The following is a 23,915-nucleotide window of genomic DNA, read 5'->3' as shown; positions in this document are numbered from 1 at the left end:
ATTCCATTCCATTCCATTCCATTCCATTCCATTCCATTCCTTTCCATTCCATTGCATTCCATTGCATTCCATTCCATTCCATTCCATTCCATTCCATTCCATTCCATTCCATTCCACTCCACACCACTCCACTCCACTCCATTCCACTCCACTCCACTCCGGTACATTCCATTCCATTCCATTCCATTCCATTCCATTCCATTCCATTCCATTCCATTCCGTGCTTCTCGGGTACATTCCGTTCCGTTCCATTCCATTCCATTCCATTCCATTCCGTTCCAGTGCACTCTACTCCACTCCACTCCACTCCACTCCGGTACATTCCATTCCATTCCATTCCATTCCATTCCATTCCATTTCCATTCCCATTCCATTTCCATTCCCGTTCCATTTCCATTCCCGTTTCTTTTCCATTCCCGTTCCATTTCCATTCCCGTTCCATTACCATTCCCGTTCCATTTCCATTCCCGATCCATTTCCATTCCCGTTCCTTTTCCATTCCCGTTCCATTTCCATTCCTGTTCCGTTACCATTCCCGTTCCATTTCCGTTCCCGTTCCGTTTCCGTTCCCGTTCCATTTCCCTTCTCGTTCCGTTTCCGTTCCCGTTCCATTTCCATTCCCGTTCTATTTCCGTTCCCGTTCCATTTCCATTCCCGTTCCATTTCCATTCCCTTTCCATTTCCATTTCATTCCATTCCGTTCTGCTCGGGTACATTCCATTCCATTCCATTGCATTCCATTCCGTTCTGCTCCTGTCCATTCCATTCCATTCCATTGCGTTCCATTCCGTTCTACTCGGGTAGATTCCATTCCATTCCATTCCATTCCATTCCATTCCATTCCATTCCATTCCATTCCATTCTACTGGTGTCCATTCCATTCCATTCCATTCCATTCCATTCCATTCCATTCCATTCCATTCCATTGCATTCCATTCCATTCCATTCCATTCCATTCCATTCCGTTCCGTTCTACTCGGTTACATTCCATTCAATTCCATTCCATTCCGTTCTACTCGGGTAGATTCCATTCCATTCCATTCCATTCCTTTCCATGCCATTGCATTCCATTGCATTGCATTGCACTCAATTCCATTCCATTCCATTCCATTCCATTCCATTCCATTCCATTCCGTTCCGTTCAACCCGGTTACATTCCATTGAATTACATTCCATTCCGTTCTACTCGGTTACATTCCATTCCATTCCATTCCATTCCATTCCAATCCATTCCATTCCATTCCATTCCGTTCTACTCGGGTACATTCCATTCCATTCCATTCCATTCCATTCCATTCCATTCCATTCCGTTCTACTTTGGTACATTCCATTCCATTCCATTCCATTCAATTCCATTCCGTTCTACTTTGGTACATTCCATTCCATTCCATTCCATTCCATTCCATTCCATTCCATTACATTCCATTCCATTCGATTCCATTCCATTCCATTCCACTCCTTTCCATGGAATTCCATTCCATTCCATTCCATTCCATTCCATTCCATTCCATTCCATTGAATTCCATTCCATTCCATTCCATTGAATTCCATTCCGTTCCATTCCATTCCATAGAATTCCATTCCATTCCATTCCATTCCATTCCATTCCATTCCATTCCATTCCATTCCATTGAATTCCATTCCATTCCATTCCATTCCATTCCATCCCATTCCATTCCATTCCATTCCATTCCGTTCTACTCGGGTTGATTCCATTCTATTCCATTCCATTCCATTCGATCCCATTTGATTCCATTCGATTCCATTCAATTCCATTCGATTCCATTCCATTCCACTCCATTCCATTCCATTGAATTCCATTCCATTCCATTCCATTCCATTCCATTCCATTGAATTCCATTCCATTCCATTCCATTGAATTCCATTCCGTTCCATTCCATTCCATTGAATTCCATTCCATTCCATTCCATTCCATGGAATTCCATTCCATTCCATTCCATTGAATTCCGTTCCATTCCATTCCATTCCATTGAATTCCGTTCCATTCCATTCCATTCCGTTCCGTTCCGTTCCGTTCCGTTCCGTTGCGTTCCGTTCCGTTCCGTTGTGTTCCGTTCCGTTCTACTCGGGATGATTCCATTCTATTCCATTCCATTCCAATCCATTCCATTCCATTCCATTGAATTCCATTCCATTCCATTCCATTCCATTCCATTCCATTCCATTCCATTGAATTCCATTCCATTCCATTCCATTCCATTCCATTCCATTCCATTCCATGCCATTGAATTCCATTCCATTCCAATCCATTCCATGGAATTCCGTTCCATTCCATTCCATTCCGTTCCGTTCCGTCCCGTTCCGTTCCGTTCCGTTCCGTTGCGTTCCGTTCCGTTCTACTCGGGTTGATTCCATTCTATTCCATTCCATTCCATTCGATTCCATTCGATTCCATTCGATTCCACTCCATTCCATTCCATAGAATTCCATTCCATTCCATTCCATTCCATTGAATTCCATTCCATTCCATTCCATTCCATTGAATTCCATTCCATTCCATTCCATTCCATTGAATTCCATTCCATTCCATTCCATTCCATTCCATTCCATTCCATTCCATTCCATTCCATTCTACTGTTGTCCATTCCATTCCATTCCATTCCATTCCATTCCATTCCATTCCATTCCATTCCTTTCCATTCCATTGCATTCCATTGCATTCCATTCCATTCCATTCCATTCCATTCCATTCCATTCCATTCCACTCCACACCACTCCACTCCACTCCATTCCACTCCACTCCACTCCGGTACATTCCATTCCATTCCATTCCATTCCATTCCATTCCATTCCATTCCATTCCATTCCGTGCTTCTCGGGTACATTCCGTTCCGTTCCATTCCATTCCATTCCATTCCATTCCGTTCCAGTGCACTCTACTCCACTCCACTCCACTCCACTCCGGTACATTCCATTCCATTCCATTCCATTCCATTCCATTCCATTTCCATTCCCATTCCATTTCCATTCCCGTTCCATTTCCATTCCCGTTTCTTTTCCATTCCCGTTCCATTTCCATTCCCGTTCCATTACCATTCCCGTTCCATTTCCATTCCCGATCCATTTCCATTCCCGTTCCTTTTCCATTCCCGTTCCATTTCCATTCCTGTTCCGTTACCATTCCCGTTCCATTTCCGTTCCCGTTCCGTTTCCATTCCCGTTCCATTTCCGTTCTCGTTCCGTTTCCGTTCCCGTTCCATTTCCATTCCCGTTCCATTTCCGTTCCCGTTCCATTTCCATTCCCGTTCCATTTCCATTCCCTTTCCATTTCCATTTCATTCCATTCCGTTCTGCTCGGGTACATTCCATTCCATTCCATTGCATTCCATTCCGTTCTGCTCCTGTCCATTCCATTCCATTCCATTCCGTTCCATTCCGTTCTACTCGGGTAGATTCCATTCCATTCCATTCCATTCCATTCCATTCCATTCTACTGGTGTCCATTCCATTCCATTCCATTCCATTCCATTCCATTCCATTGCATTCCATTCCATTCCATTCCATTCCATTCCATTCCATTGCATTCCATTCCATTCCATTCCATTCCATTCCGTTCCGTTCTACTCGGTTACATTCCATTCCATTCCATTCCATTCCGTTCTACTCGGGTAGATTCCATTCCATTCCATTCCATTCCTTTCCATTCCATTGCATTCCATTGCATTGCATTGCACTCAATTCCATTCCATTCCATTCCATTCCATTTTATAGAATTCCGTTCCATTCCATTCCATTCCATTCCATTCCATTCCATTCCATTCCATTCCATTCCATTCCATTCTACTCGGGTTGATTGCATTCTATTCCATTCCATTCCATTCGATTCCATTCGATTCCATTCGATTCCATTCGATTCCATTCCATTCCATTCCATTCCATTCCATTCCATTGAATTCCATTCCATTCCATTCAATTCCATTCCATTGAATTCCATTCCATTCCATTCCATTCCATTCCATTCCATTCCATTCCATTCCATTGAATTCCATTCCGTTCCATTCCATTCCATTGAATTCCGTTCCATTCCACTCCATTCCATTCCGTTCCGTTCCGTTGCGTTCCGTTCCCTTCCGTTGCGTTCCGCTCCGTTCTACTCGGGTTGATTCCATTCTATTCCATTCCAGTCCATTCGATCCCATTCGATTCCATTCGATTCCATTCGATTCCATTCGATTCCACTCCATTCCATTCCATAGAATTCCATTCCATTCCATTCCATTCCATTGAATTCCGTTCCATTCCATTCCATTCCGTTCCGTTCCGTCCCGTTCCATTCCATTCCGTTCCGTTGCGTGCCGTTCTGTTCTACTCGGGATGATTCCATTCTATTCCATTCCATTCCATTCCATTCCATTCGATACCAATTGATTCCATTCGATTCCATTCGATTCCATTCCATTCCATTCCATTGAATTCCATTCCGTTCCACTCCATTCCATTCCATTCCATTGAATTCCATTCCAATCCATTCCATTCCATTCCATTCCATTGAATTCCATTCCATTCCATTCCATTCCATTCCATAGAATTCCATTCCATTCCATTCCATTCCATTCCATTGAATTCCATTCCATTCCATTCCATGGAATTCCGTTCCATTCCATTCCATTCCATTCCATTCCATTCCATTCCATTCCATTTGAATTCCATTCCATTCCATTCCATTCCATTCTATTCCATTCCATTCCATTCCATTCCATTCCATTCCATTCCATTCCATTCTACTCGGGTTGATTGCATTCTATTCCATTCCATTCCATTCGATTCCACTCGATTCCATTCGATTCCATTCCATTCCATTCCATTGAATTCCATTCCATTCCATTCCATTCCATTCCATTGCATTCCATTCCATTCCATTCCATTCCATTCCATTCCATTCCATTTGAATTCCATTCCATTCCATTCCATTCCATTCCATTCCATTCCATTCCATTCCATTCCATTTGAATTCCATTCCATTCCAATCCATTCCATTCCATTCCATTCCATTCCATTCCATTCCATTCCATTCCATTGAATTCCATTCCATTCCATTCCATTCCATTCCATTGAATTCCATTCCATTCCATTCCATTCCATTCCATTCCATTCCATTCCATAGAATTCCATTCCGTTCCATTCCATTCCATTGAATTCCGTTCCATTCCACTCCATTCCATTCCGTTCCGTTCCGTTCCGTTCCCTTCCGTTGCGTTCCGCTCCGTTCTACTCGGGTTGATTCCATTCTATTCCATTCCAGTCCATTCGATCCCATTCGATTGCATTCGATTCCATTCGATTCCATTCGATTCCACTCCATTCCATTCCATACAATTCCATTCCATTCCATTCCATTCCATTCCATTCCATTCCATTCCATTCCATTCCATTCCATTGAATTCCATTCCATTCCATTCCATTCCATGGAATTCCATTCCATTCCATTCCATTCCAATCCATAGAATTCCATTCTATTCCATTCCATTCCATTGAATTCCGTTCCATTCCATTCCATTCCTTTCCGTTCCGTTCCGTTCCGTTCCGTTGCGTTCCGTTCCGTTCCGTTGTGTTCCGTTCCGTTCTACTCGTGTTGATTCCATTCTATTCCATTCCATTCCAATCCATTCCATTCCATTCCATTCCATTCCGTTCCGTTCCATTCCATTCCATTCCATTCCATTCCATTGAATTCCATTCCATTCCATTCCATTCCATGGAATTCCGTTCCATTCCATTCCATTCCGTTCCGTTCCGTCCCGTTCCGTTCCGTTCCGTTCCGTTGCGTTCCGTTCCGTTCTACTCGGGTTGATTCCATTCTATTCCATTCCATTCCATTCGATTCCATTCGATTCCATTCGATTCCACTCCATTCCATTCCATTCCATTCCATTCCATTCCATTCCATTGAATTCCATTCCATTCCATTCCATTCCATTGAATTCCATTCCATTCCATTCCATTCCATTGAATTCCATTCCATTCCATTCCATTCCATTGAATTCCATTCCATTCCATTCCATTCCATTCCATTCCATTCCATTCCATTCTACTGGTGTCCATTCCATTCCATTCCATTCCATTCCATTCCATTCCTTTCCTTTCCATTCCATTGCATTCCATTGCATTCCATTCCATTCCATTCCATTCCATTCCATTCCATTCCACTCCACTCCACTCCACTCCACTCCATTCCACTCCACTCCACTCCGGTACATTCCATTCCATTCCATTCCATTCCATTCCATTCCATTCCATTCCGTGCTTCTCGGGTACATTCCGTTCCGTTCCATTCCATTCCATTCCATTCCATTCCATTCCGTTTCAGTGCACTCTACTCCACTCCACTCCACTCCACTCCGGTACATTCCATTCCATTCCATTCCATTCCATTCCATTCCATTCCATTTCCATTCCCATTCCATTTCCATTCCCGTTCCATTTCCATTCCCGTTTCTTTTCCATTCCCGTTCCATTTCCATTCCAGTTCCATTACCTTTCCCGTTCCATTTCCATTCCCGATCCATTTCCATTCCCGTTCCATTTCCATTCCCGTTCCATTTCCATTCCCGTTCCGTTACCATTCCCGTTCCATTTCCGTTCCCGTTCCGTTTCCGTTCCCGTTCCATTTCCGTTCTCGTTCCGTTTCCGTTCCCGTTCCATTTCCATTCCCGTTGCATTTCCGTTCCCTTTCCATTTCCATTCCCGTTCCATTTCCATTCCCTTTCCATTTCCATTTCATTCCATTCCATTCTGCTCGGGTACATTCCATTCCATTCCATTGCATTCCATTCCGTTCTGCTCCTGTCCATTCCATTCCATTCCATTCCGTTCCATTCCGTTCTACTCGGGTAGATTCCATTCCATTCCATTCCATTCCATTCCATTCCATTCCATTCCATTCCATTCCATTCTACTGGTGTCTATTCCATTCCATTCCATTCCATTCCATTGCATTCCATTGCATTGCATTGCACTCAATTCCATTCCATTCCATTCCATTCCATTCCATTCCATTGCATTCCGTTCCGTTCAACTCGGTTACATTCCATTCAATTACATTCCATTCCGTTCTCCTCGGTTACATTCCATTCCATTCCATTCCATTCCATTCCAATCCATTCCATTCCATTCCATTCCGTTCTACTCGTGTACATTCCATTCCATTCCATTCCATTCCATTCCATTCCATTCCATTCCATTCCATTCCTTTCTACTTTGGTACATTCCATTCCATTCGATTCCAATCCATTCCATTCCATTGAATTCCATTCCATTCCATTCCATTCCATTCCATTCCATTCCATTCCATTGAATTCCATTCCATTCCATTCCATTCCATTCCATTCCATTCCATCCCATTCCATTCCATTCCATTCCATTCCGTTCTACTCGGGTTGATTCCATTCTATTCCATTCCATTCCATTCGATCCCATTTGATTCCATTCGATTCCATTCAATTCCATTCGATTCCATTCCATTCCACTCCATTCCATTCCATTGAATTCCATTCCATTCCATTCCATTCCATTCCATTCCATTCCATGGAATTCCATTCCATTCCATTCCATTCCATTCCATAGAATTCCATTCCATTCCATTCCATTCCATTGAATTCCGTTCCATTCCATTCCATTCCGTTCCGTTCCGTTCCGTTCCGTTCCGTTGCGTTCCGTTCCATTCCGTTGTGTTCCGTTCCGTTCTACTCGGGATGATTCCATTCTATTCCATTCCATTCCAATCCATTCCATTCCATTCCATTGAATTCCATTCCATTCCATTGAATTCCATTCCATTCCAATCCATTCCATGGAATTCCGTTCCATTCCATTCCATTCCGTTCCGTTCCGTCCCGTTCCGTTCCGTTCCGTTCCGTTGCGTTCCGTTCCGTTCTACTCGGGTTGATTCCATTCTATTCCATTCCATTCCATTCGATTCCATTCGATTCCATTCGATTCCACTCCATTCCATTACATAGAATTCCATTCCATTCCATTCCATTCCATTGAATTCCATTCCATTCCATTCCATTCCATTGAATTCCATTCCATTCCATTCCATTCCATTGAATTCCATTCCATTCCATTCCATTCCATTCCATTCCATTCCATTCCATTCCATTCTACTGTTGTCCATTCCATTCCATTCCATTCCATTCCATTCCATTCCATTGCATTCCATTCCATTCCTTTCCATTCCATTGCATTCCATTGCATTCCATTCCATTCCATTCCATTCCATTCCATTCCATTCCACTCCACACCACTCCACTCCACTCCATTCCACTCCACTCCACTCCGGTACATTCCATTCCATTCCATTCCATTCCATTCCATTCCATTCCATTCCATTCCGTGCTTCTCGGGTACATTCCGTTCCGTTCCATTCCATTCCATTCCATTCCATTCCCTTCCAGTGCACTCTACTCCACTCCACTCCACTCCACTCCGGTACATTCCATTCCATTCCATTCCATTCCATTCCATTCCATTTCCATTCCCATTCCATTTCCATTCCCGTTCCATTTCCATTCCCGTTTCTTTTCCATTCCCCTTCCATTTCCATTCCCGTTCCATTACCATTCCCGTTCCATTTCCATTCCCGATCCATTTCCATTCCCGTTCCTTTTCCATTCCCGTTCCATTTCCATTCCTGTTCCGTTACCATTCCCGTTCCATTTCCGTTCCCGTTCCGTTTCCGTTCCCGTTCCATTTCCGTTTTCGTTCCGTTTCCGTTCCCGTTCCATTTCCATTCCCGTTCCATTTCCGTTCCCGTTCCATTTCCATTCCCGTTCCATTTCCATTCCCTTTCCATTTCCATTTCATTCCATTCCGTTCTGCTCGGGTACATTCCATTCCATTCCATTGCATTCCATTCCGTTCTGCTCCTGTCCATTCCATTCCATTCCATTTAGTTCCATTCCGTTCTATTCGGGTAGATTCCATTCCATTCCATTCCATTCCATTCCATTCCATTCCATTCCATTCCATTCCATTCTACTGGTGTCCATTCCATTCCATTCCATTCCATTCCATTCCATTCCATTCCATTCCATTCCATTGCATTCCATTCCATTCCATTCCATTCCATTCCGTTCCGTTCTACTCGGTTACATTCCATTCAATTCCATTCCATTCCGTTCTACTCGGGTAGATTCCATTCCATTCCATTCCATTCCTTTCCATTCCATTGCATTCCATTGCATTGCATTGCACTCAATTCCATTCCATTCCATTCCATTCCATTCCATAGAATTCCGTTCCATTCCATTCCATTCCATTCCACTCCATTCCATTCCATTCCATTCCATTCCATTCCATTCCATTCCATTCCATTCTACTCGGGTTGATTGCATTCTATTCCATTCCATTCCATTCGATTCCATTCGATTCCATTCGATTCCATTCGATTCCATTCCATTCCATTCCATTCCATTCCATTCCATTCCATTGAATTCCATTCCATTCCATTCCATTCCATTCCATTCCATGGAATTCCATTCCATTCCATTCCATTCCATTCCATTCCATTGAATTCCATTCCATTCCATTCCATTCCATTCCATTCCATTCCATGGAATTCCATTCCATTCCATTCCATTCCATTCCATTCCATTCCATTCCATTGAATTCCATTCCGTTCCATTCCATTCCATTGAATTCCGTTCCATTCCACTCCATTCCATTCCGTTCTGTTCCGTTCTGTTCCGTTCCCTTCCGTTGCGTTCCGCTCCGTTCTACTCGGGTTGATTCCATTCTATTCCATTCCAGTCCATTCGATCCCATTCGATTGCATTCGATTCCATTCGATTCCATTCGATTCCACTCCATTCCATTCCATAGAATTCCATTCCATTCCATTCCATTCCATTCCATTCCATTCCATTCCATTGAATTCCATTCCATTCCATTCCATTCCATGGAATTCCATTCCATTCCATTCCATTCCAATCCATAGAATTCCATTCCATTCCATTCCATTCCATTGAATTCCGTTCCATTCCATTCCATTCCGCTCCGTTCCGTTCCGTTCCGTTGCGTTCCGTTCCGTTCCGTTGTGTTCCGTTCCGTTCTACTCGGGTTGATTCCATTCTATTCCATTCCATTCCAATCCATTCCATTCCATTCCATTCCATTCCATTCCATTCCATTCCATTCCATTCCATTCTATTCCATTCCATTGAATTCCATTCCATTCCATTCCATTCCATTCCATTCCATTCCATTGAATTCCATTCCATTCCATTCCATTCCATGGAATTCCGTTCCATTCCATTCCATTCCGTTCCGTTCCGTCCCGTTCCGCTCCGTTGCGTTCCGTTCCGTTCTACTCGGGTTGATTCCATTCTATTCCATTCCTTTCCATTCGATTCCATTCGATTCCATTCGATTCCATTCGATTCCATTCCATTCCATTCCATTGAATTCCATTCCATTCCATTCCATTCCATTGAATTCCATTCCATTCCATTCCATTCCATTCCATTCCATTGAATTCCATTCCATTCCATTCCATTCCATTCCATAGAATTCCATTCCGTTCCATTCCATTCCATTGAATTCCGTTCAATTCCATTCCATTCCATTCCATTCCATTCCATTCCATTCCATTCCATTGAATTCCATTCCATTCCATTCCATAGAATTCCATTCCGTTCCATTCCATTCCATTCCATTAAGTTCCATTCCATTCCATTCAATTCCATTCCATTCCATTCCATTCCATTCCATTTGAATTCCATTCCGTTCCATTCCATTCCATTCCCTTCCATTCCATTCCATTCCATTCTACTCGGGTTGATTCCATTCTATTCCATTCCATTCCATTCGATTCCATTCGATTCGATTCGATTCCATTCCATTCCATTCCATTCCATTCCGTTCTACTCGGGTTGATTCCATTCTATTCCATTCCATTCCATTCGATTCCATTCGATTCCATTCGATTCCATTCGATTCCATTCCATTCCATAGAATTCCATTCCATTCCATTCCATTCCATTGAATTCCATTCCATTCCATTCCATTCCATTGAATTCCATTCCATTCCATTCCATTCCATTGAATTCCATTCCATTCCATTCCATTCCATTCCATTCCATTCCATTCCATTCTACTGTTGTCCATTCCATTCCATTCCATTCCATTCCATTCCATTGCATTCCATTCCATTCCTTTCCATTCCATTGCATTCCATTGCATTCCATTCCATTCCATTCCATTCCATTCCATTCCATTCCACTCCACACCACTCCACTCCACCCCATTCCACTCCACTCCACTCCGGTACATTCCATTCCATTCCATTCCATTCCGTGCTTCTCGGGTACATTCCGTTCCGTTCCATTCCATTCCATTCCATTCCATTCCCTTCCAGTGCACTCTACTCCACTCCACTCCACTCCACTCCGGTACATTCCATTCCATTCCATTCCATTCCATTCCATTCCATTTCCATTCCCATTCCATTTCCATTCCCGTTCCATTTCCATTCCCGTTTCTTTTCCATTCCCCTTCCATTTCCATTCCCGTTCCATTACCATTCCCGTTCCATTTCCATTCCCGATCCATTTCCATTCCCGTTCCTTTTCCATTCCCGTTCCATTTCCATTCCTGTTCCGTTACCATTCCCGTTCCATTTCCGTTCCCGTTCCGTTTCCGTTCCCGTTCCATTTCCGTTTTCGTTCCGTTTCCGTTCCCGTACCATTTCCATTCCCGTTCCATTTCCGTTCCCGTTCCATTTCCATTCCCGTTCCATTTCCATTCCCTTTCCATTTCCATTTCATTCCATTCCGTTCTGCTCGGGTACATTCCATTCCATTCCATTGCATTCCATTCCGTTCTGCTCCTGTCCATTCCATTCCATTCCATTTAGTTCCATTCCGTTCTATTCGGGTAGATTCCATTCCATTCCATTCCATTCCATTCCATTCCATTCCATTCCATTCTACTGGTGTCCATTCCATTCCATTCCATTCCATTCCATTCCATTCCATTCCATTGCATTCCATTCCATTCCATTCCATTCCATTCCGTTCCGTTCTACTCGGTTACATTCCATTCAATTCCATTCCATTCCGTTCTACTCGGGTAGATTCCATTCCATTCCATTCCATTCCTTTCCATTCCATTGCATTCCATTGCATTGCATTGCCCTCAATTCCATTCCATTCCATTCCATTCCATTCCATTCCATAGAATTCCGTTCCATTCCATTCCATTCCATTCCACTCCATTCCATTCCATTCCATTCCATTCCATTCCATTCCATTCCATTCCATTCTACTCGGGTTGATTGCATTCTATTCCATTCCATTCCATTCGATTCCATTCGATTCCATTCGATTCCATTCGATTCCATTCCATTCCATTCCATTCCATTCCATTCCATTCCATTGAATTCCATTCCATTCCATTCCATTCCATTCCATTCCATGGAATTCCATTCCATTCCATTCCATTCCATTCCATTTGAATTCCATTCCATTCCATTCCATTCCATTCTATTCCATTCCATTCCATTCCATTCCATTCCATTCCATTCCATTCCATTCTACTCGGGTTGATTGCATTCTATTCCATTCCATTCCATTCGATTCCACTCGATTCCATTCGATTCCATTCCATTCCATTCCATTGAATTCCATTCCATTCCATTCCATTCCATTGCATTCCATTCCATTCCATTCCATTCCATTCCATTCCATTCCATTCCATTCCATTTGAATTCCATTCCATTCCATTCCATTCCATTCCATTCCATTCCATTCCATTTGAATTCCATTCCATTCCAATCCATTCCATTCCATTCCATTCCATTGAATTCCATTCCATTCCATTCCATTGAATTCCATTCCATTCCATTCCATTCCATTCCATTGAATTCCATTCCATTCCATTCCATTCCATTCCATTCCATTCCATTCCATTCCATTCCATTCCATAGAATTCCATTCCGTTCCATTCCATTTCATTGAATTCCGTTCCATTCCACTCCATTCCATTCCGTTCCGTTCCGTTCCGTTCCCTTCCATTGCGTTCCGCTCCGTTCTACTCGGGTTGATTCCATTCTATTCCATTCCAGTCCATTCGATCCCATTCGATTGCATTCGATTCCGTTCGATTCCATTCGATTCCACTCCATTCCATTCCATACAATTCCATTCCATTCCATTCCATTCCATTCCATTCCATTCCATTCCATTCCATTCCATTGAATTCCATTCCATTCCATTCCATTCCATGGAATTCCATTCCATTCCATTCCATTCCAATCCATAGAATTCCATTCTATTCCATTCCATTCCATTGAATTCCGTTCCATTCCATTCCATTCCTTTCCGTTCCGTTCCGTTCCGTTCCGTTGCGTTCCGTTCCGTTCCGTTGTGTTCCGTTCCGTTCTACTCGTGTTGATTCCATTCTATTCCATTCCATTCCAATCCATTCCATTCCATTCCATTGAATTCCATTCCATTCCATTCCATTCCATTCCATTCCATTCCATTCCATTGAATTCCATTCCATTCCATTCCATTCCATGGAATTCCGTTCCATTCCATTCCATTCCGTTCCGTTCCGTCCCGTTCCGTTCCGTTCCGTTCCGTTGCGTTCCGTTCCGTTCTACTCGGGTTGATTCCATTCTATTCCATTCCATTCCATTCGATTCCATTCGATTCCATTCGATTCCACTCCATTCCATTCCATTCCATTCCATTCCATTCCATTCCATTCCATTGAATTCCATTCCATTCCATTCCATTCCATTGAATTCCATTCCATTCCATTCCATTCCATTGAATTCCATTCCATTCCATTCCATTCCATTGAATTCCATTCCATTCCATTCCATTCCATTCCATTCCATTCCATTCCATTCTACTGGTGTCCATTCCATTCCATTCCATTCCATTCCATTCCATTCCTTTCCTTTCCATCCCATTGCATTCCATTGCATTCCATTCCATTCCATTCCATTCCATTCCATTCCATTCCACTCCACTCCACTCCACTCCACTCCATTCCACTCCACTCCACTCCGGTACATTCCATTCCATTCCATTCCATTCCATTCCATTCCATTCCGTGCTTCTCGGGTACATTCCGTTCCGTTCCATTCCATTCCATTCCATTCCATTCCATTCCGTTTCAGTGCACTCTACTCCACTCCACTCCACTCCACTCCACTCCGGTACATTCCATTCCATTCCATTCCATTCCATTCCATTCCATTCCATTTCCATTCCCATTCCATTTCCATTCCCGTTCCATTTCCATTCCCGTTTCTTTTCCATTCCCGTTCCATTTCCTTTCCAGTTCCATTACCTTTCCCGTTCCATTTCCATTCCCGATCCATTTCCATTCCCGTTCCATTTCCATTCCCGTTCCATTTCCATTCCCGTTCCGTTACCATTCCCGTTCCATTTCCGTTCCCGTTCCGTTTCCGTTCCCGTTCCATTTCCGTTCTCGTTCCGTTTCCGTTCCCGTTCCATTTCCATTCCCGTTGCATTTCCGTTCCCTTTCCATTTCCATTCCCGTTCCATTTCCATTCCCTTTCCATTTCCATTTCATTCCATTCCATTCTGCTCGGGTACATTCCATTCCATTCCATTGCATTCCATTCCGTTCTGCTCCTGTCCATTCCATTCCATTCCATTCCGTTCCATTCCGTTCTACTCGGGTAGATTCCATTCCATTCCATTCCATTCCATTCCATTCCATTCCATTCCATTCCATTCTACTGGTGTCTATTCCATTCCATTCCATTCCATTCCATTGCATTCCATTGCATTGCATTGCACTCAATTCCATTCCATTCCATTCCATTCCATTCCATTCCATTGCATTCCGTTCCGTTCAACTCGGTTACATTCCATTCAATTACATTCCATTCCGTTCTACTCGGTTACATTCCATTCCATTCCATTCCATTCCATTCCATTCCAATCCATTCCATTCCATTCCATTCCGTTCTACTCGTGTACATTCCATTCCATTCCATTCCATTCCATTCCATTCCATTCCATTCCATTCCGTTCTACTTTGGTACATTCCATTCCATTCGATTCCAATCCATTCCATTCCATTGAATTCCATTCCATTCCATTCCATTCCATTCCATTCCATTGAATTCCATTCCATTCCATTCCATTCCATTCCATTCCATTCCATCCCATTCCATTCCATTCCATTCCATTCCGTTCTACTCGGGTTGATTCCATTCTATTCCATTCCATTCCATTCGATCCCATTTGATTCCATTCGATTCCATTCAATTCCATTCGATTCCATTCCATTCCACTCCATTCCATTCCATTGAATTCCATTCCATTCCATTCCATTCCATTCCATTCCATTCCATGGAATTCCATTCCATTCCATTCCATTCCATTCCATAGAATTCCATTCCATTCCATTCCATTCCATTGAATTCCGTTCCATTCCATTCCATTCCGTTCCGTTCCGTTCCGTTCCGTTCCGTTGCGTTCCGTTCCATTCCGTTGTGTTCCGTTCCGTTCTACTCGGGATGATTCCATTCTATTCCATTCCATTCCAATCCATTCCATTCCATTCCATTGAATTCCATTCCATTCCATTGAATTCCATTCCATTCCAATCCATTCCATGGAATTCCGTTCCATTCCATTCCATTCCGTTCCGTTCCGTCCCGTTCCGTTCCGTTCCGTTCCGTTGCGTTCCGTTCCGTTCTACTCGGGTTGATTCCATTCTATTCCATTCCATTCCATTCGATTCCATTCGATTCCATTCGATTCCACTCCATTCCATTACATAGAATTCCATTCCATTCCATTCCATTCCATTGAATTCCATTCCATTCCATTCCATTCCATTGAATTCCATTCCATTCCATTCCATTCCATTGAATTCCATTCCATTCCATTCCATTCCATTCCATTCCATTCCATTCCATTCTACTGTTGTCCATTCCATTCCATTCCATTCCATTCCATTCCATTCCATTGCATTCCATTCCATTCCTTTCCATTCCATTGCATTCCATTGCATTCCATTCCATTGCATTCCATTCCATTCCATTCCATTCCACTCCACACCACTCCACTCCACTCCATTCCACTCCACTCCACTCCGGTACATTCCATTCCATTCCATTCCATTCCATTCCATTCCATTCCATTCCGTGCTTCTCGGGTACATTCCGTTCCGTTCCATTCCATTCCATTCCATTCCATTCCCTTCCAGTGCACTCTACTCCACTCCACTCCACTCCACTCCGGTACATTCCATTCCATTCCATTCCATTCCATTCCATTCCATTTCCATTCCCATTCCATTTCCATTCCCGTTCCATTTCCATTCCCGTTTCTTTTCCATTCCCCTTCCATTTCCATTCCCGTTCCATTACCATTCCCGTTCCATTTCCATTCCCGATCCATTTCCATTCCCGTTCCTTTTCCATTCCCGTTCCATTTCCATTCCTGTTCCGTTACCATTCCCGTTCCATTTCCGTTCCCGTTCCGTTTCCGTTCCCGTTCCATTTCCGTTTTCGTTCCGTTTCCGTTCCCGTTCCATTTCCATTCCCGTTCCATTTCCGTTCCCGTTCCATTTCCATTCCCGTTCCATTTCCATTCCCTTTCCATTTCCATTTCATTCCATTCCGTTCTGCTCGGGTACATTCCATTCCATTCCATTGCATTCCATTCCGTTCTGCTCCTGTCCATTCCATTCCATTCCATTTAGTTCCATTCCGTTCTATTCGGGTAGATTCCATTCCATTCCATTCCATTCCATTCCATTCCATTCCATTCCATTCCATTCTACTGGTGTCCATTCCATTCCATTCCATTCCATTCCATTCCATTCCATTCCATTCCATTCCATTGCATTCCATTCCATTCCATTCCATTCCATTCCGTTCCGTTCTACTCGGTTACATTCCATTCAATTCCATTCCATTCCGTTCTACTCGGGTAGATTCCATTCCATTCCATTCCATTCCTTTCCATTCCATTGCATTCCATTGCATTGCATTGCACTCAATTCCATTCCATTCCATTCCATTCCATTCCATAGAATTCCGTTCCATTCCATTCCATTCCATTCCACTCCATTCCATTCCATTCCATTCCATTCCATTCCATTCCATTCCATTCCATTCCATTCTACTCGGGTTGATTGCATTCTATTCCATTCCATTCCATTCGATTCCATTCGATTCCATTCGATTCCATTCCATTCCATTCCATTCCATTCCATTCCATTCCATGGAATTCCATTCCATTCCATTCCATTCCATTCCATTCCATGGAATTCCATTCCATTCCATTCCATTCCATTCCATTCCATTCCATTGAATTCCATTCCATTCCATTCCATTCCATGGAATTCCATTCCATTCCATTCCATTCCATTCCATTCCATTCCATTCCATTCCATTGAATTCCATTCCGTTCCATTCCATTCCATTGAATTCCGTTCCATTCCACTCCATTCCATTCCGTTCTGTTCCGTTCTGTTCCGTTCCCTTCCGTTGCGTTCCGCTCCGTTCTACTCGGGTTGATTCCATTCTATTCCATTCCAGTCCATTCGATCCCATTCGATTGCATTCGATTCCATTCGATTCCATTCGATTCCACTCCATTCCATTCCATAGAATTCCATTCCATTCCATTCCATTCCATTCCATTCCATTCCATTCCATTGAATTCCATTCCATTCCATTCCATTCCATGGAATTCCATTCCATTCCATTCCATTCCAATCCATAGAATTCCATTCCATTCCATTCCATTCCATTGAATTCCGTTCCATTCCATTCCATTCCGTTCCGTTCCGTTCCGTTCCGTTGCGTTCCGTTCCGTTCCGTTGTGTTCCGTTCCGTTCTACTCGGGTTGATTCCATTCTATTCCATTCCATTCCAATCCATTCCATTCCATTCCATTCCATTCCATTCCATTCCATTCCATTCCATTCCATTCCATTCCATTCCATTGAATTCCATTCCATTCCATTCCATTCCATTCCATTCCATTCCATTGAATTCCATTCCATTCCATTCCATTCCATGGAATTCCGTTCCATTCCATTCCATTCCGTTCCGTTCCGTCCCGTTCCGCTCCGTTGCGTTCCGTTCCGTTCTACTCGGGTTGATTCCATTCTATTCCATTCCTTTCCATTCGATTCCATTCGATTCCATTCGATTCCATTCGATTCCATTCCATTCCATTCCATTGAATTCCATTCCATTCCATTCCATTCCATTGAATTCCATTCCATTCCATTCCATTCCATTCCATTCCATTGAATTCCATTCCATTCCATTCCATTCCATTCCATAGAGTTCCATTCCGTTCCATTCCATTCCATTGAATTCCGTTCCATTCCATTCCATTCCATTCCATTCCATTCCATTCCATTCCATTGAATTCCATTCCATTCCATTCCATAGAATTCCATTCCGTTCCATTCCATTCCATTCCATTAAATTCCATTCCATTCCATTCAATTCCATTCCATTCCATTCCATTCCATTCCATTTGAATTCCATTCCGTTCCATTCCATTCCATTCCCTTCCATTCCATTCCATTCCATTCTACTCGGGTTGATTCCATTCTATTCCATTCCATTCCATTCGATTCCATTCGATTCGATTCGATTCCATTCCATTCCATTCCATTCCATTCCGTTCTACTCGGGTTGATTCCATTCTATTCCATTCCATTCCATTCGATTCCATTCGATTCCATTCGATTCCATTCGATTCCATTCCATTCCATAGAATTCCATTCCATTCCATTCCATTCCATTGAATTCCATTCCATTCCATTCCATTCCATTGAATTCCATTCCATTCCATTCCATTCCATTGAATTCCATTCCATTCCATTCCATTCCATTCCATTCCATTCCATTCCATTCTACTGTTGTCCATTCCATTCCATTCCATTCCATTCCATTCCATTCCATTGCATTCCATTCCATTCCTTTCCATTCCATTGCATTCCATTGCATTCCATTCCATTCCATTCCATTCCATTCCATTCCATTCCACTCCACACCACTCCACTCCACTCCATTCCACTCCACTCCACTCCGGTACATTCCATTCCATTCCATTCCATTCCATTCCATTCCATTCCGTGCTTCTCGGGTACATTCCGTTCCGTTCCATTCCATTCCATTCCATTCCATTCCCTTCCAGTGCACTCTACTCCACTCCACTCCACTCCACTCCGGTACATTCCATTCCATTCCATTCCATTCCATTCCATTCCATTTCCATTCCCATTCCATTTCCATTCCCGTTCCATTTCCATTCCCGTTTCTTTTCCATTCCCCTTCCATTTCCATTCCCGTTCCATTACCATTCCCGTTCCATTTCCATTCCCGATCCATTTCCATTCCCGTTCCTTTTCCATTCCCGTTCCATTTCCATTCCTGTTCCGTTACCATTCCCGTTCCATTTCCGTTCCCGTTCCGTTTCCGTTCCCGTTCCATTTCCGTTTTCGTTCCGTTTCCGTTCCCGTTCCATTTCCATTCCCGTTCCATTTCCGTTCCCGTTCCATTTCCATTCCCGTTCCATTTCCATTCCCTTTCCATTTCCATTTCATTCCATTCCGTTCTGCTCGGGTACATTCCATTCCATTCCATTGCATTCCATTCCGTTCTGCTCCTGTCCATTCCATTCCATTCCATTTAGTTCCATTCCGTTCTATTCGGGTGATTCCATTCCATTCCATTCCATTCCATTCCATTCCATTCCATTCCATTCCATTCCATTCTACTGGTGTCCATTCCATTCCATTCCATTCCATTCCATTCCATTCCATTCCATTCCATTCCATTGCATTCCATTCCATTCCATTCCATTCCATTCCGTTCCGTTCTACTCGGTTACATTCCATTCAATTCCATTCCATTCCGTTCTACTCGGGTAGATTCCATTCCATTCCATTCCATTCCTTTCCATTCCATTGCATTCCATTGCATTGCATTGCACTCAATTCCATTCCATTCCATTCCATTCCATTCCATAGAATTCCGTTCCATTCCATTCCATTCCATTCCACTCCATTCCATTCCATTCCATTCCATTCCATTCCATTCCATTCCATTCCATTCCATTCTACTCGGGTTGATTGCATTCTATTCCATTCCATTCCATTCGATTCCATTCGATTCCATTCGATTCCATTCGATTCCATTCCATTCCATTCCATTCCATTCCATTCCATTGAATTCCATTCCATTCCATTCCATTCCATTCCATTCCATGGAATTCCATTCCATTCCATTCCATTCCATTCCATTCCATTCCATTCCATTGAATTCCATTCCATTCCATTCCATTCCATTCCATTCCATTCCATGGAATTCCATTCCATTCCATTCCATTCCATTCCATTCCATTCCATTCCATTCCATTGAATTCCATTCCGTTCCATTCCATTCCATTGAATTCCGTTCCATTCCACTCCATTCCATTCCGTTCTGTTCCGTTCTGTTCCGTTCCCTTCCGTTGCGTTCCGCTCCGTTCTACTCGGGTTGATTCCATTCTATTCCATTCCAGTCCATTCGATCCCATTCGATTGCATTCGATTCCATTCGATTCCATTCGATTCCACTCCATTCCATTCCATAGAATTCCATTCCATTCCATTCCATTCCATTCCATTCCATTCCATTCCATTGAATTCCATTCCATTCCATTCCATTCCATGGAATTCCATTCCATTCCATTCCATTCCAATCCATAGAATTCCATTCCATTCCATTCCATTCCATTGAATTCCGTTCCATTCCATTCCATTCCGTTCCGTTCCGTTCCGTTCCGTTGCGTTCCGTTCCGTTCCGTTGTGTTCCGTTCCGTTCTACTCGGGTTGATTCCATTCTATTCCATTCCATTCCAATCCATTCCATTCCATTCCATTCCATTCCATTCCATTCCATTCCATTCCATTCCATTGAATTCCATTCCATTCCATTCCATTCCATTCCATTCCATTCCATTCCATTGAATTCCATTCCATTCCATTCCATTCCATGGAATTCCGTTCCATTCCATTCCATTCCGTTCCGTTCCGTCCCGTTCCGCTCCGTTGCGTTCCGTTCCGTTCTACTCGGGTTGATTCCATTCTATTCCATTCCTTTCCATTCGATTCCATTCGATTCCATTCGATTCCATTCGATTCCATTCCATTCCATTCCATTGAATTCCATTCCATTCCATTCCATTCCATTGAATTCCATTCCATTCCATTCCATTCCATTGAATTCCATTCCATTCCATTCCATTCCATTCCATAGAATTCCATTCCGTTCCATTCCATTCCATTGAATTCCGTTCCATTCCATTCCATTCCATTCCATTCCATTCCATTCCATTCCATTGAATTCCATTCCATTCCATTCCATAGAATTCCATTCCGTTCCATTCCATTCCATTCCATTAAATTCCATTCCATTCCATTCAATTCCATTCCATTCCATTCCATTCCATTCCATTTGAATTCCATTCCGTTCCATTCCATTCCATTCCCTTCCATTCCATTCCATTCCATTCTACTCGGGTTGATTCCATTCTATTCCATTCCATTCCATTCGATTCCATTCGATTCGATTCGATTCCATTCCATTCCATTCCATTCCATTCCGTTCTACTCGGGTTGATTCCATTCTATTCCATTCCATTCCATTCGATTCCATTCGATTCCATTCGATTCCATTCGATTCCATTCCATTCCATAGAATTCCATTCCATTCCATTCCATTCCATTGAATTCCATTCCATTCCATTCCATTCCATTGAATTCCATTCCATTCCATTCCATTCCATTGAATTCCATTCCATTCCATTCCATTCCATTCCATTCCATTCCATTCCATTCTACTGTTGTCCATTCCATTCCATTCCATTCCATTCCATTCCATTCCATTGCATTCCATTCCATTCCTTTCCATTCCATTGCATTCCATTGCATTCCATTCCATTCCATTCCATTCCATTCCATTCCATTCCACTCCACACCACTCCACTCCACTCCATTCCACTCCACTCCACTCCGGTACATTCCATTCCATTCCATTCCATTCCATTCCATTCCATTCCGTGCTTCTAGGGTACATTCCGTTCCGTTCCATTCCATTCCATTCCATTCCATTCCCTTCCAGTGCACTCTACTCCACTCCACTCCACTCCACTCCGGTACATTCCATTCCATTCCATTCCATTCCATTCCATTCCATTTCCATTCCCATTCCATTTCCATTCCCGTTCCATTTCCATTCCCGTTTCTTTTCCATTCCCCTTCCATTTCCATTCCCGTTCCATTACCATTCCCGTTCCATTTCCATTCCCGATCCATTTCCATTCCCGTTCCTTTTCCATTCCCGTTCCATTTCCATTCCTGTTCCGTTACCATTCCCGTTCCATTTCCGTTCCCGTTCCGTTTCCGTTCCCGTTCCATTTCCGTTTTCGTTCCGTTTCCGTTCCCGTTCCATTTCCATTCCCGTTCCATTTCCGTTCCCGTTCCATTTCCATTCCCGTTCCATTTCCATTCCCTTTCCATTTCCATTTCATTCCATTCCGTTCTGCTCGGGTACATTCCATTCCATTCCATTGCATTCCATTCCGTTCTGCTCCTGTCCATTCCATTCCATTCCATTTAGTTCCATTCCGTTCTATTCGGGTAGATTCCATTCCATTCCATTCCATTCCATTCCATTCCATTCCATTCCATTCTACTGGTGTCCATTCCATTCCATTCCATTCCATTCCATTCCATTCCATTCCATTCCATTCCATTCCATTCCATTCCATTCCATTCCATTCCGTTCCGTTCTACTCGGTTACATTCCATTCAATTCCATTCCATTCCGTTCTACTCGGGTAGATTCCATTCCATTCCATTCCATTCCTTTCCATTCCATTGCATTCCATTGCATTGCATTGCACTCAATTCCATTCCATTCCATTCCATTCCATTCCATTGAATTCCATTCCATTCCATTCCATTCCATTCCATTCCATTCCATTCCATGGAATTCCATTCCATTCCATTCCATTCCATTCCATTCCATTCCATTCCATTGAATTCCATTCCGTTCCATTCCATTCCATTGAATTCCGTTCCATTCCACTCCATTCCATTCCGTTCTGTTCCGTTCTGTTCCGTTCCCTTCCGTTGCGTTCCGCTCCGTTCTACTCGGGTTGATTCCATTCTATTCCATTCCAGTCCATTCGATCCCATTCGATTGCATTCGATTCCATTCGATTCCATTCGATTCCACTCCATTCCATTCCATAGAATTCCATTCCATTCCATTCCATTCCATTCCATTCCATTCCATTGAATTCCATTCCATTCCATTCCATTCCATGGAATTCCATTCCATTCCATTCCATTCCAATCCATAGAATTCCATTCCATTCCATTCCATTCCATTGAATTCCGTTCCATTCCATTCCATTCCGTTCCGTTCCGTTCCGTTCCGTTGCGTTCCGTTCCGTTCCGTTGTGTTCCGTTCCGTTCTACTCGGGTTGATTCCATTCTATTCCATTCCATTCCAATCCATTCCATTCCATTCCATTCCATTCCATTCCATTCCATTCCATTCCATTCCATTCCATTGAATTCCATTCCATTCCATTCCATTCCATTCCATTCCATTCCATTCCATTGAATTCCATTCCATTCCATTCCATTCCATGGAATTCCGTTCCATTCCATTCCATTCCGTTCCGTTCCGTCCCGTTCCGCTCCGTTGCGTTCCGTTCCGTTCTACTCGGGTTGATTCCATTCTATTCCATTCCTTTCCATTCGATTCCATTCGATTCCATTCGATTCCATTCGATTCCATTCCATTCCATTCCATTGAATTCCATTCCATTCCATTCCATTCCATTGAATTCCATTCCATTCCATTCCATTCCATTCCA

Source organism: Gorilla gorilla, chromosome 12 (genome assembly GCF_029281585.2).
Source record: "Gorilla gorilla gorilla isolate KB3781 chromosome 12, NHGRI_mGorGor1-v2.1_pri, whole genome shotgun sequence".
NCBI classification, from domain to species: Eukaryota; Metazoa; Chordata; class Mammalia; order Primates; family Hominidae; genus Gorilla; species Gorilla gorilla.
The sequence above is the reverse complement of the archived record's forward strand: the minus strand, read 5'-3'. Positions refer to the sequence as shown.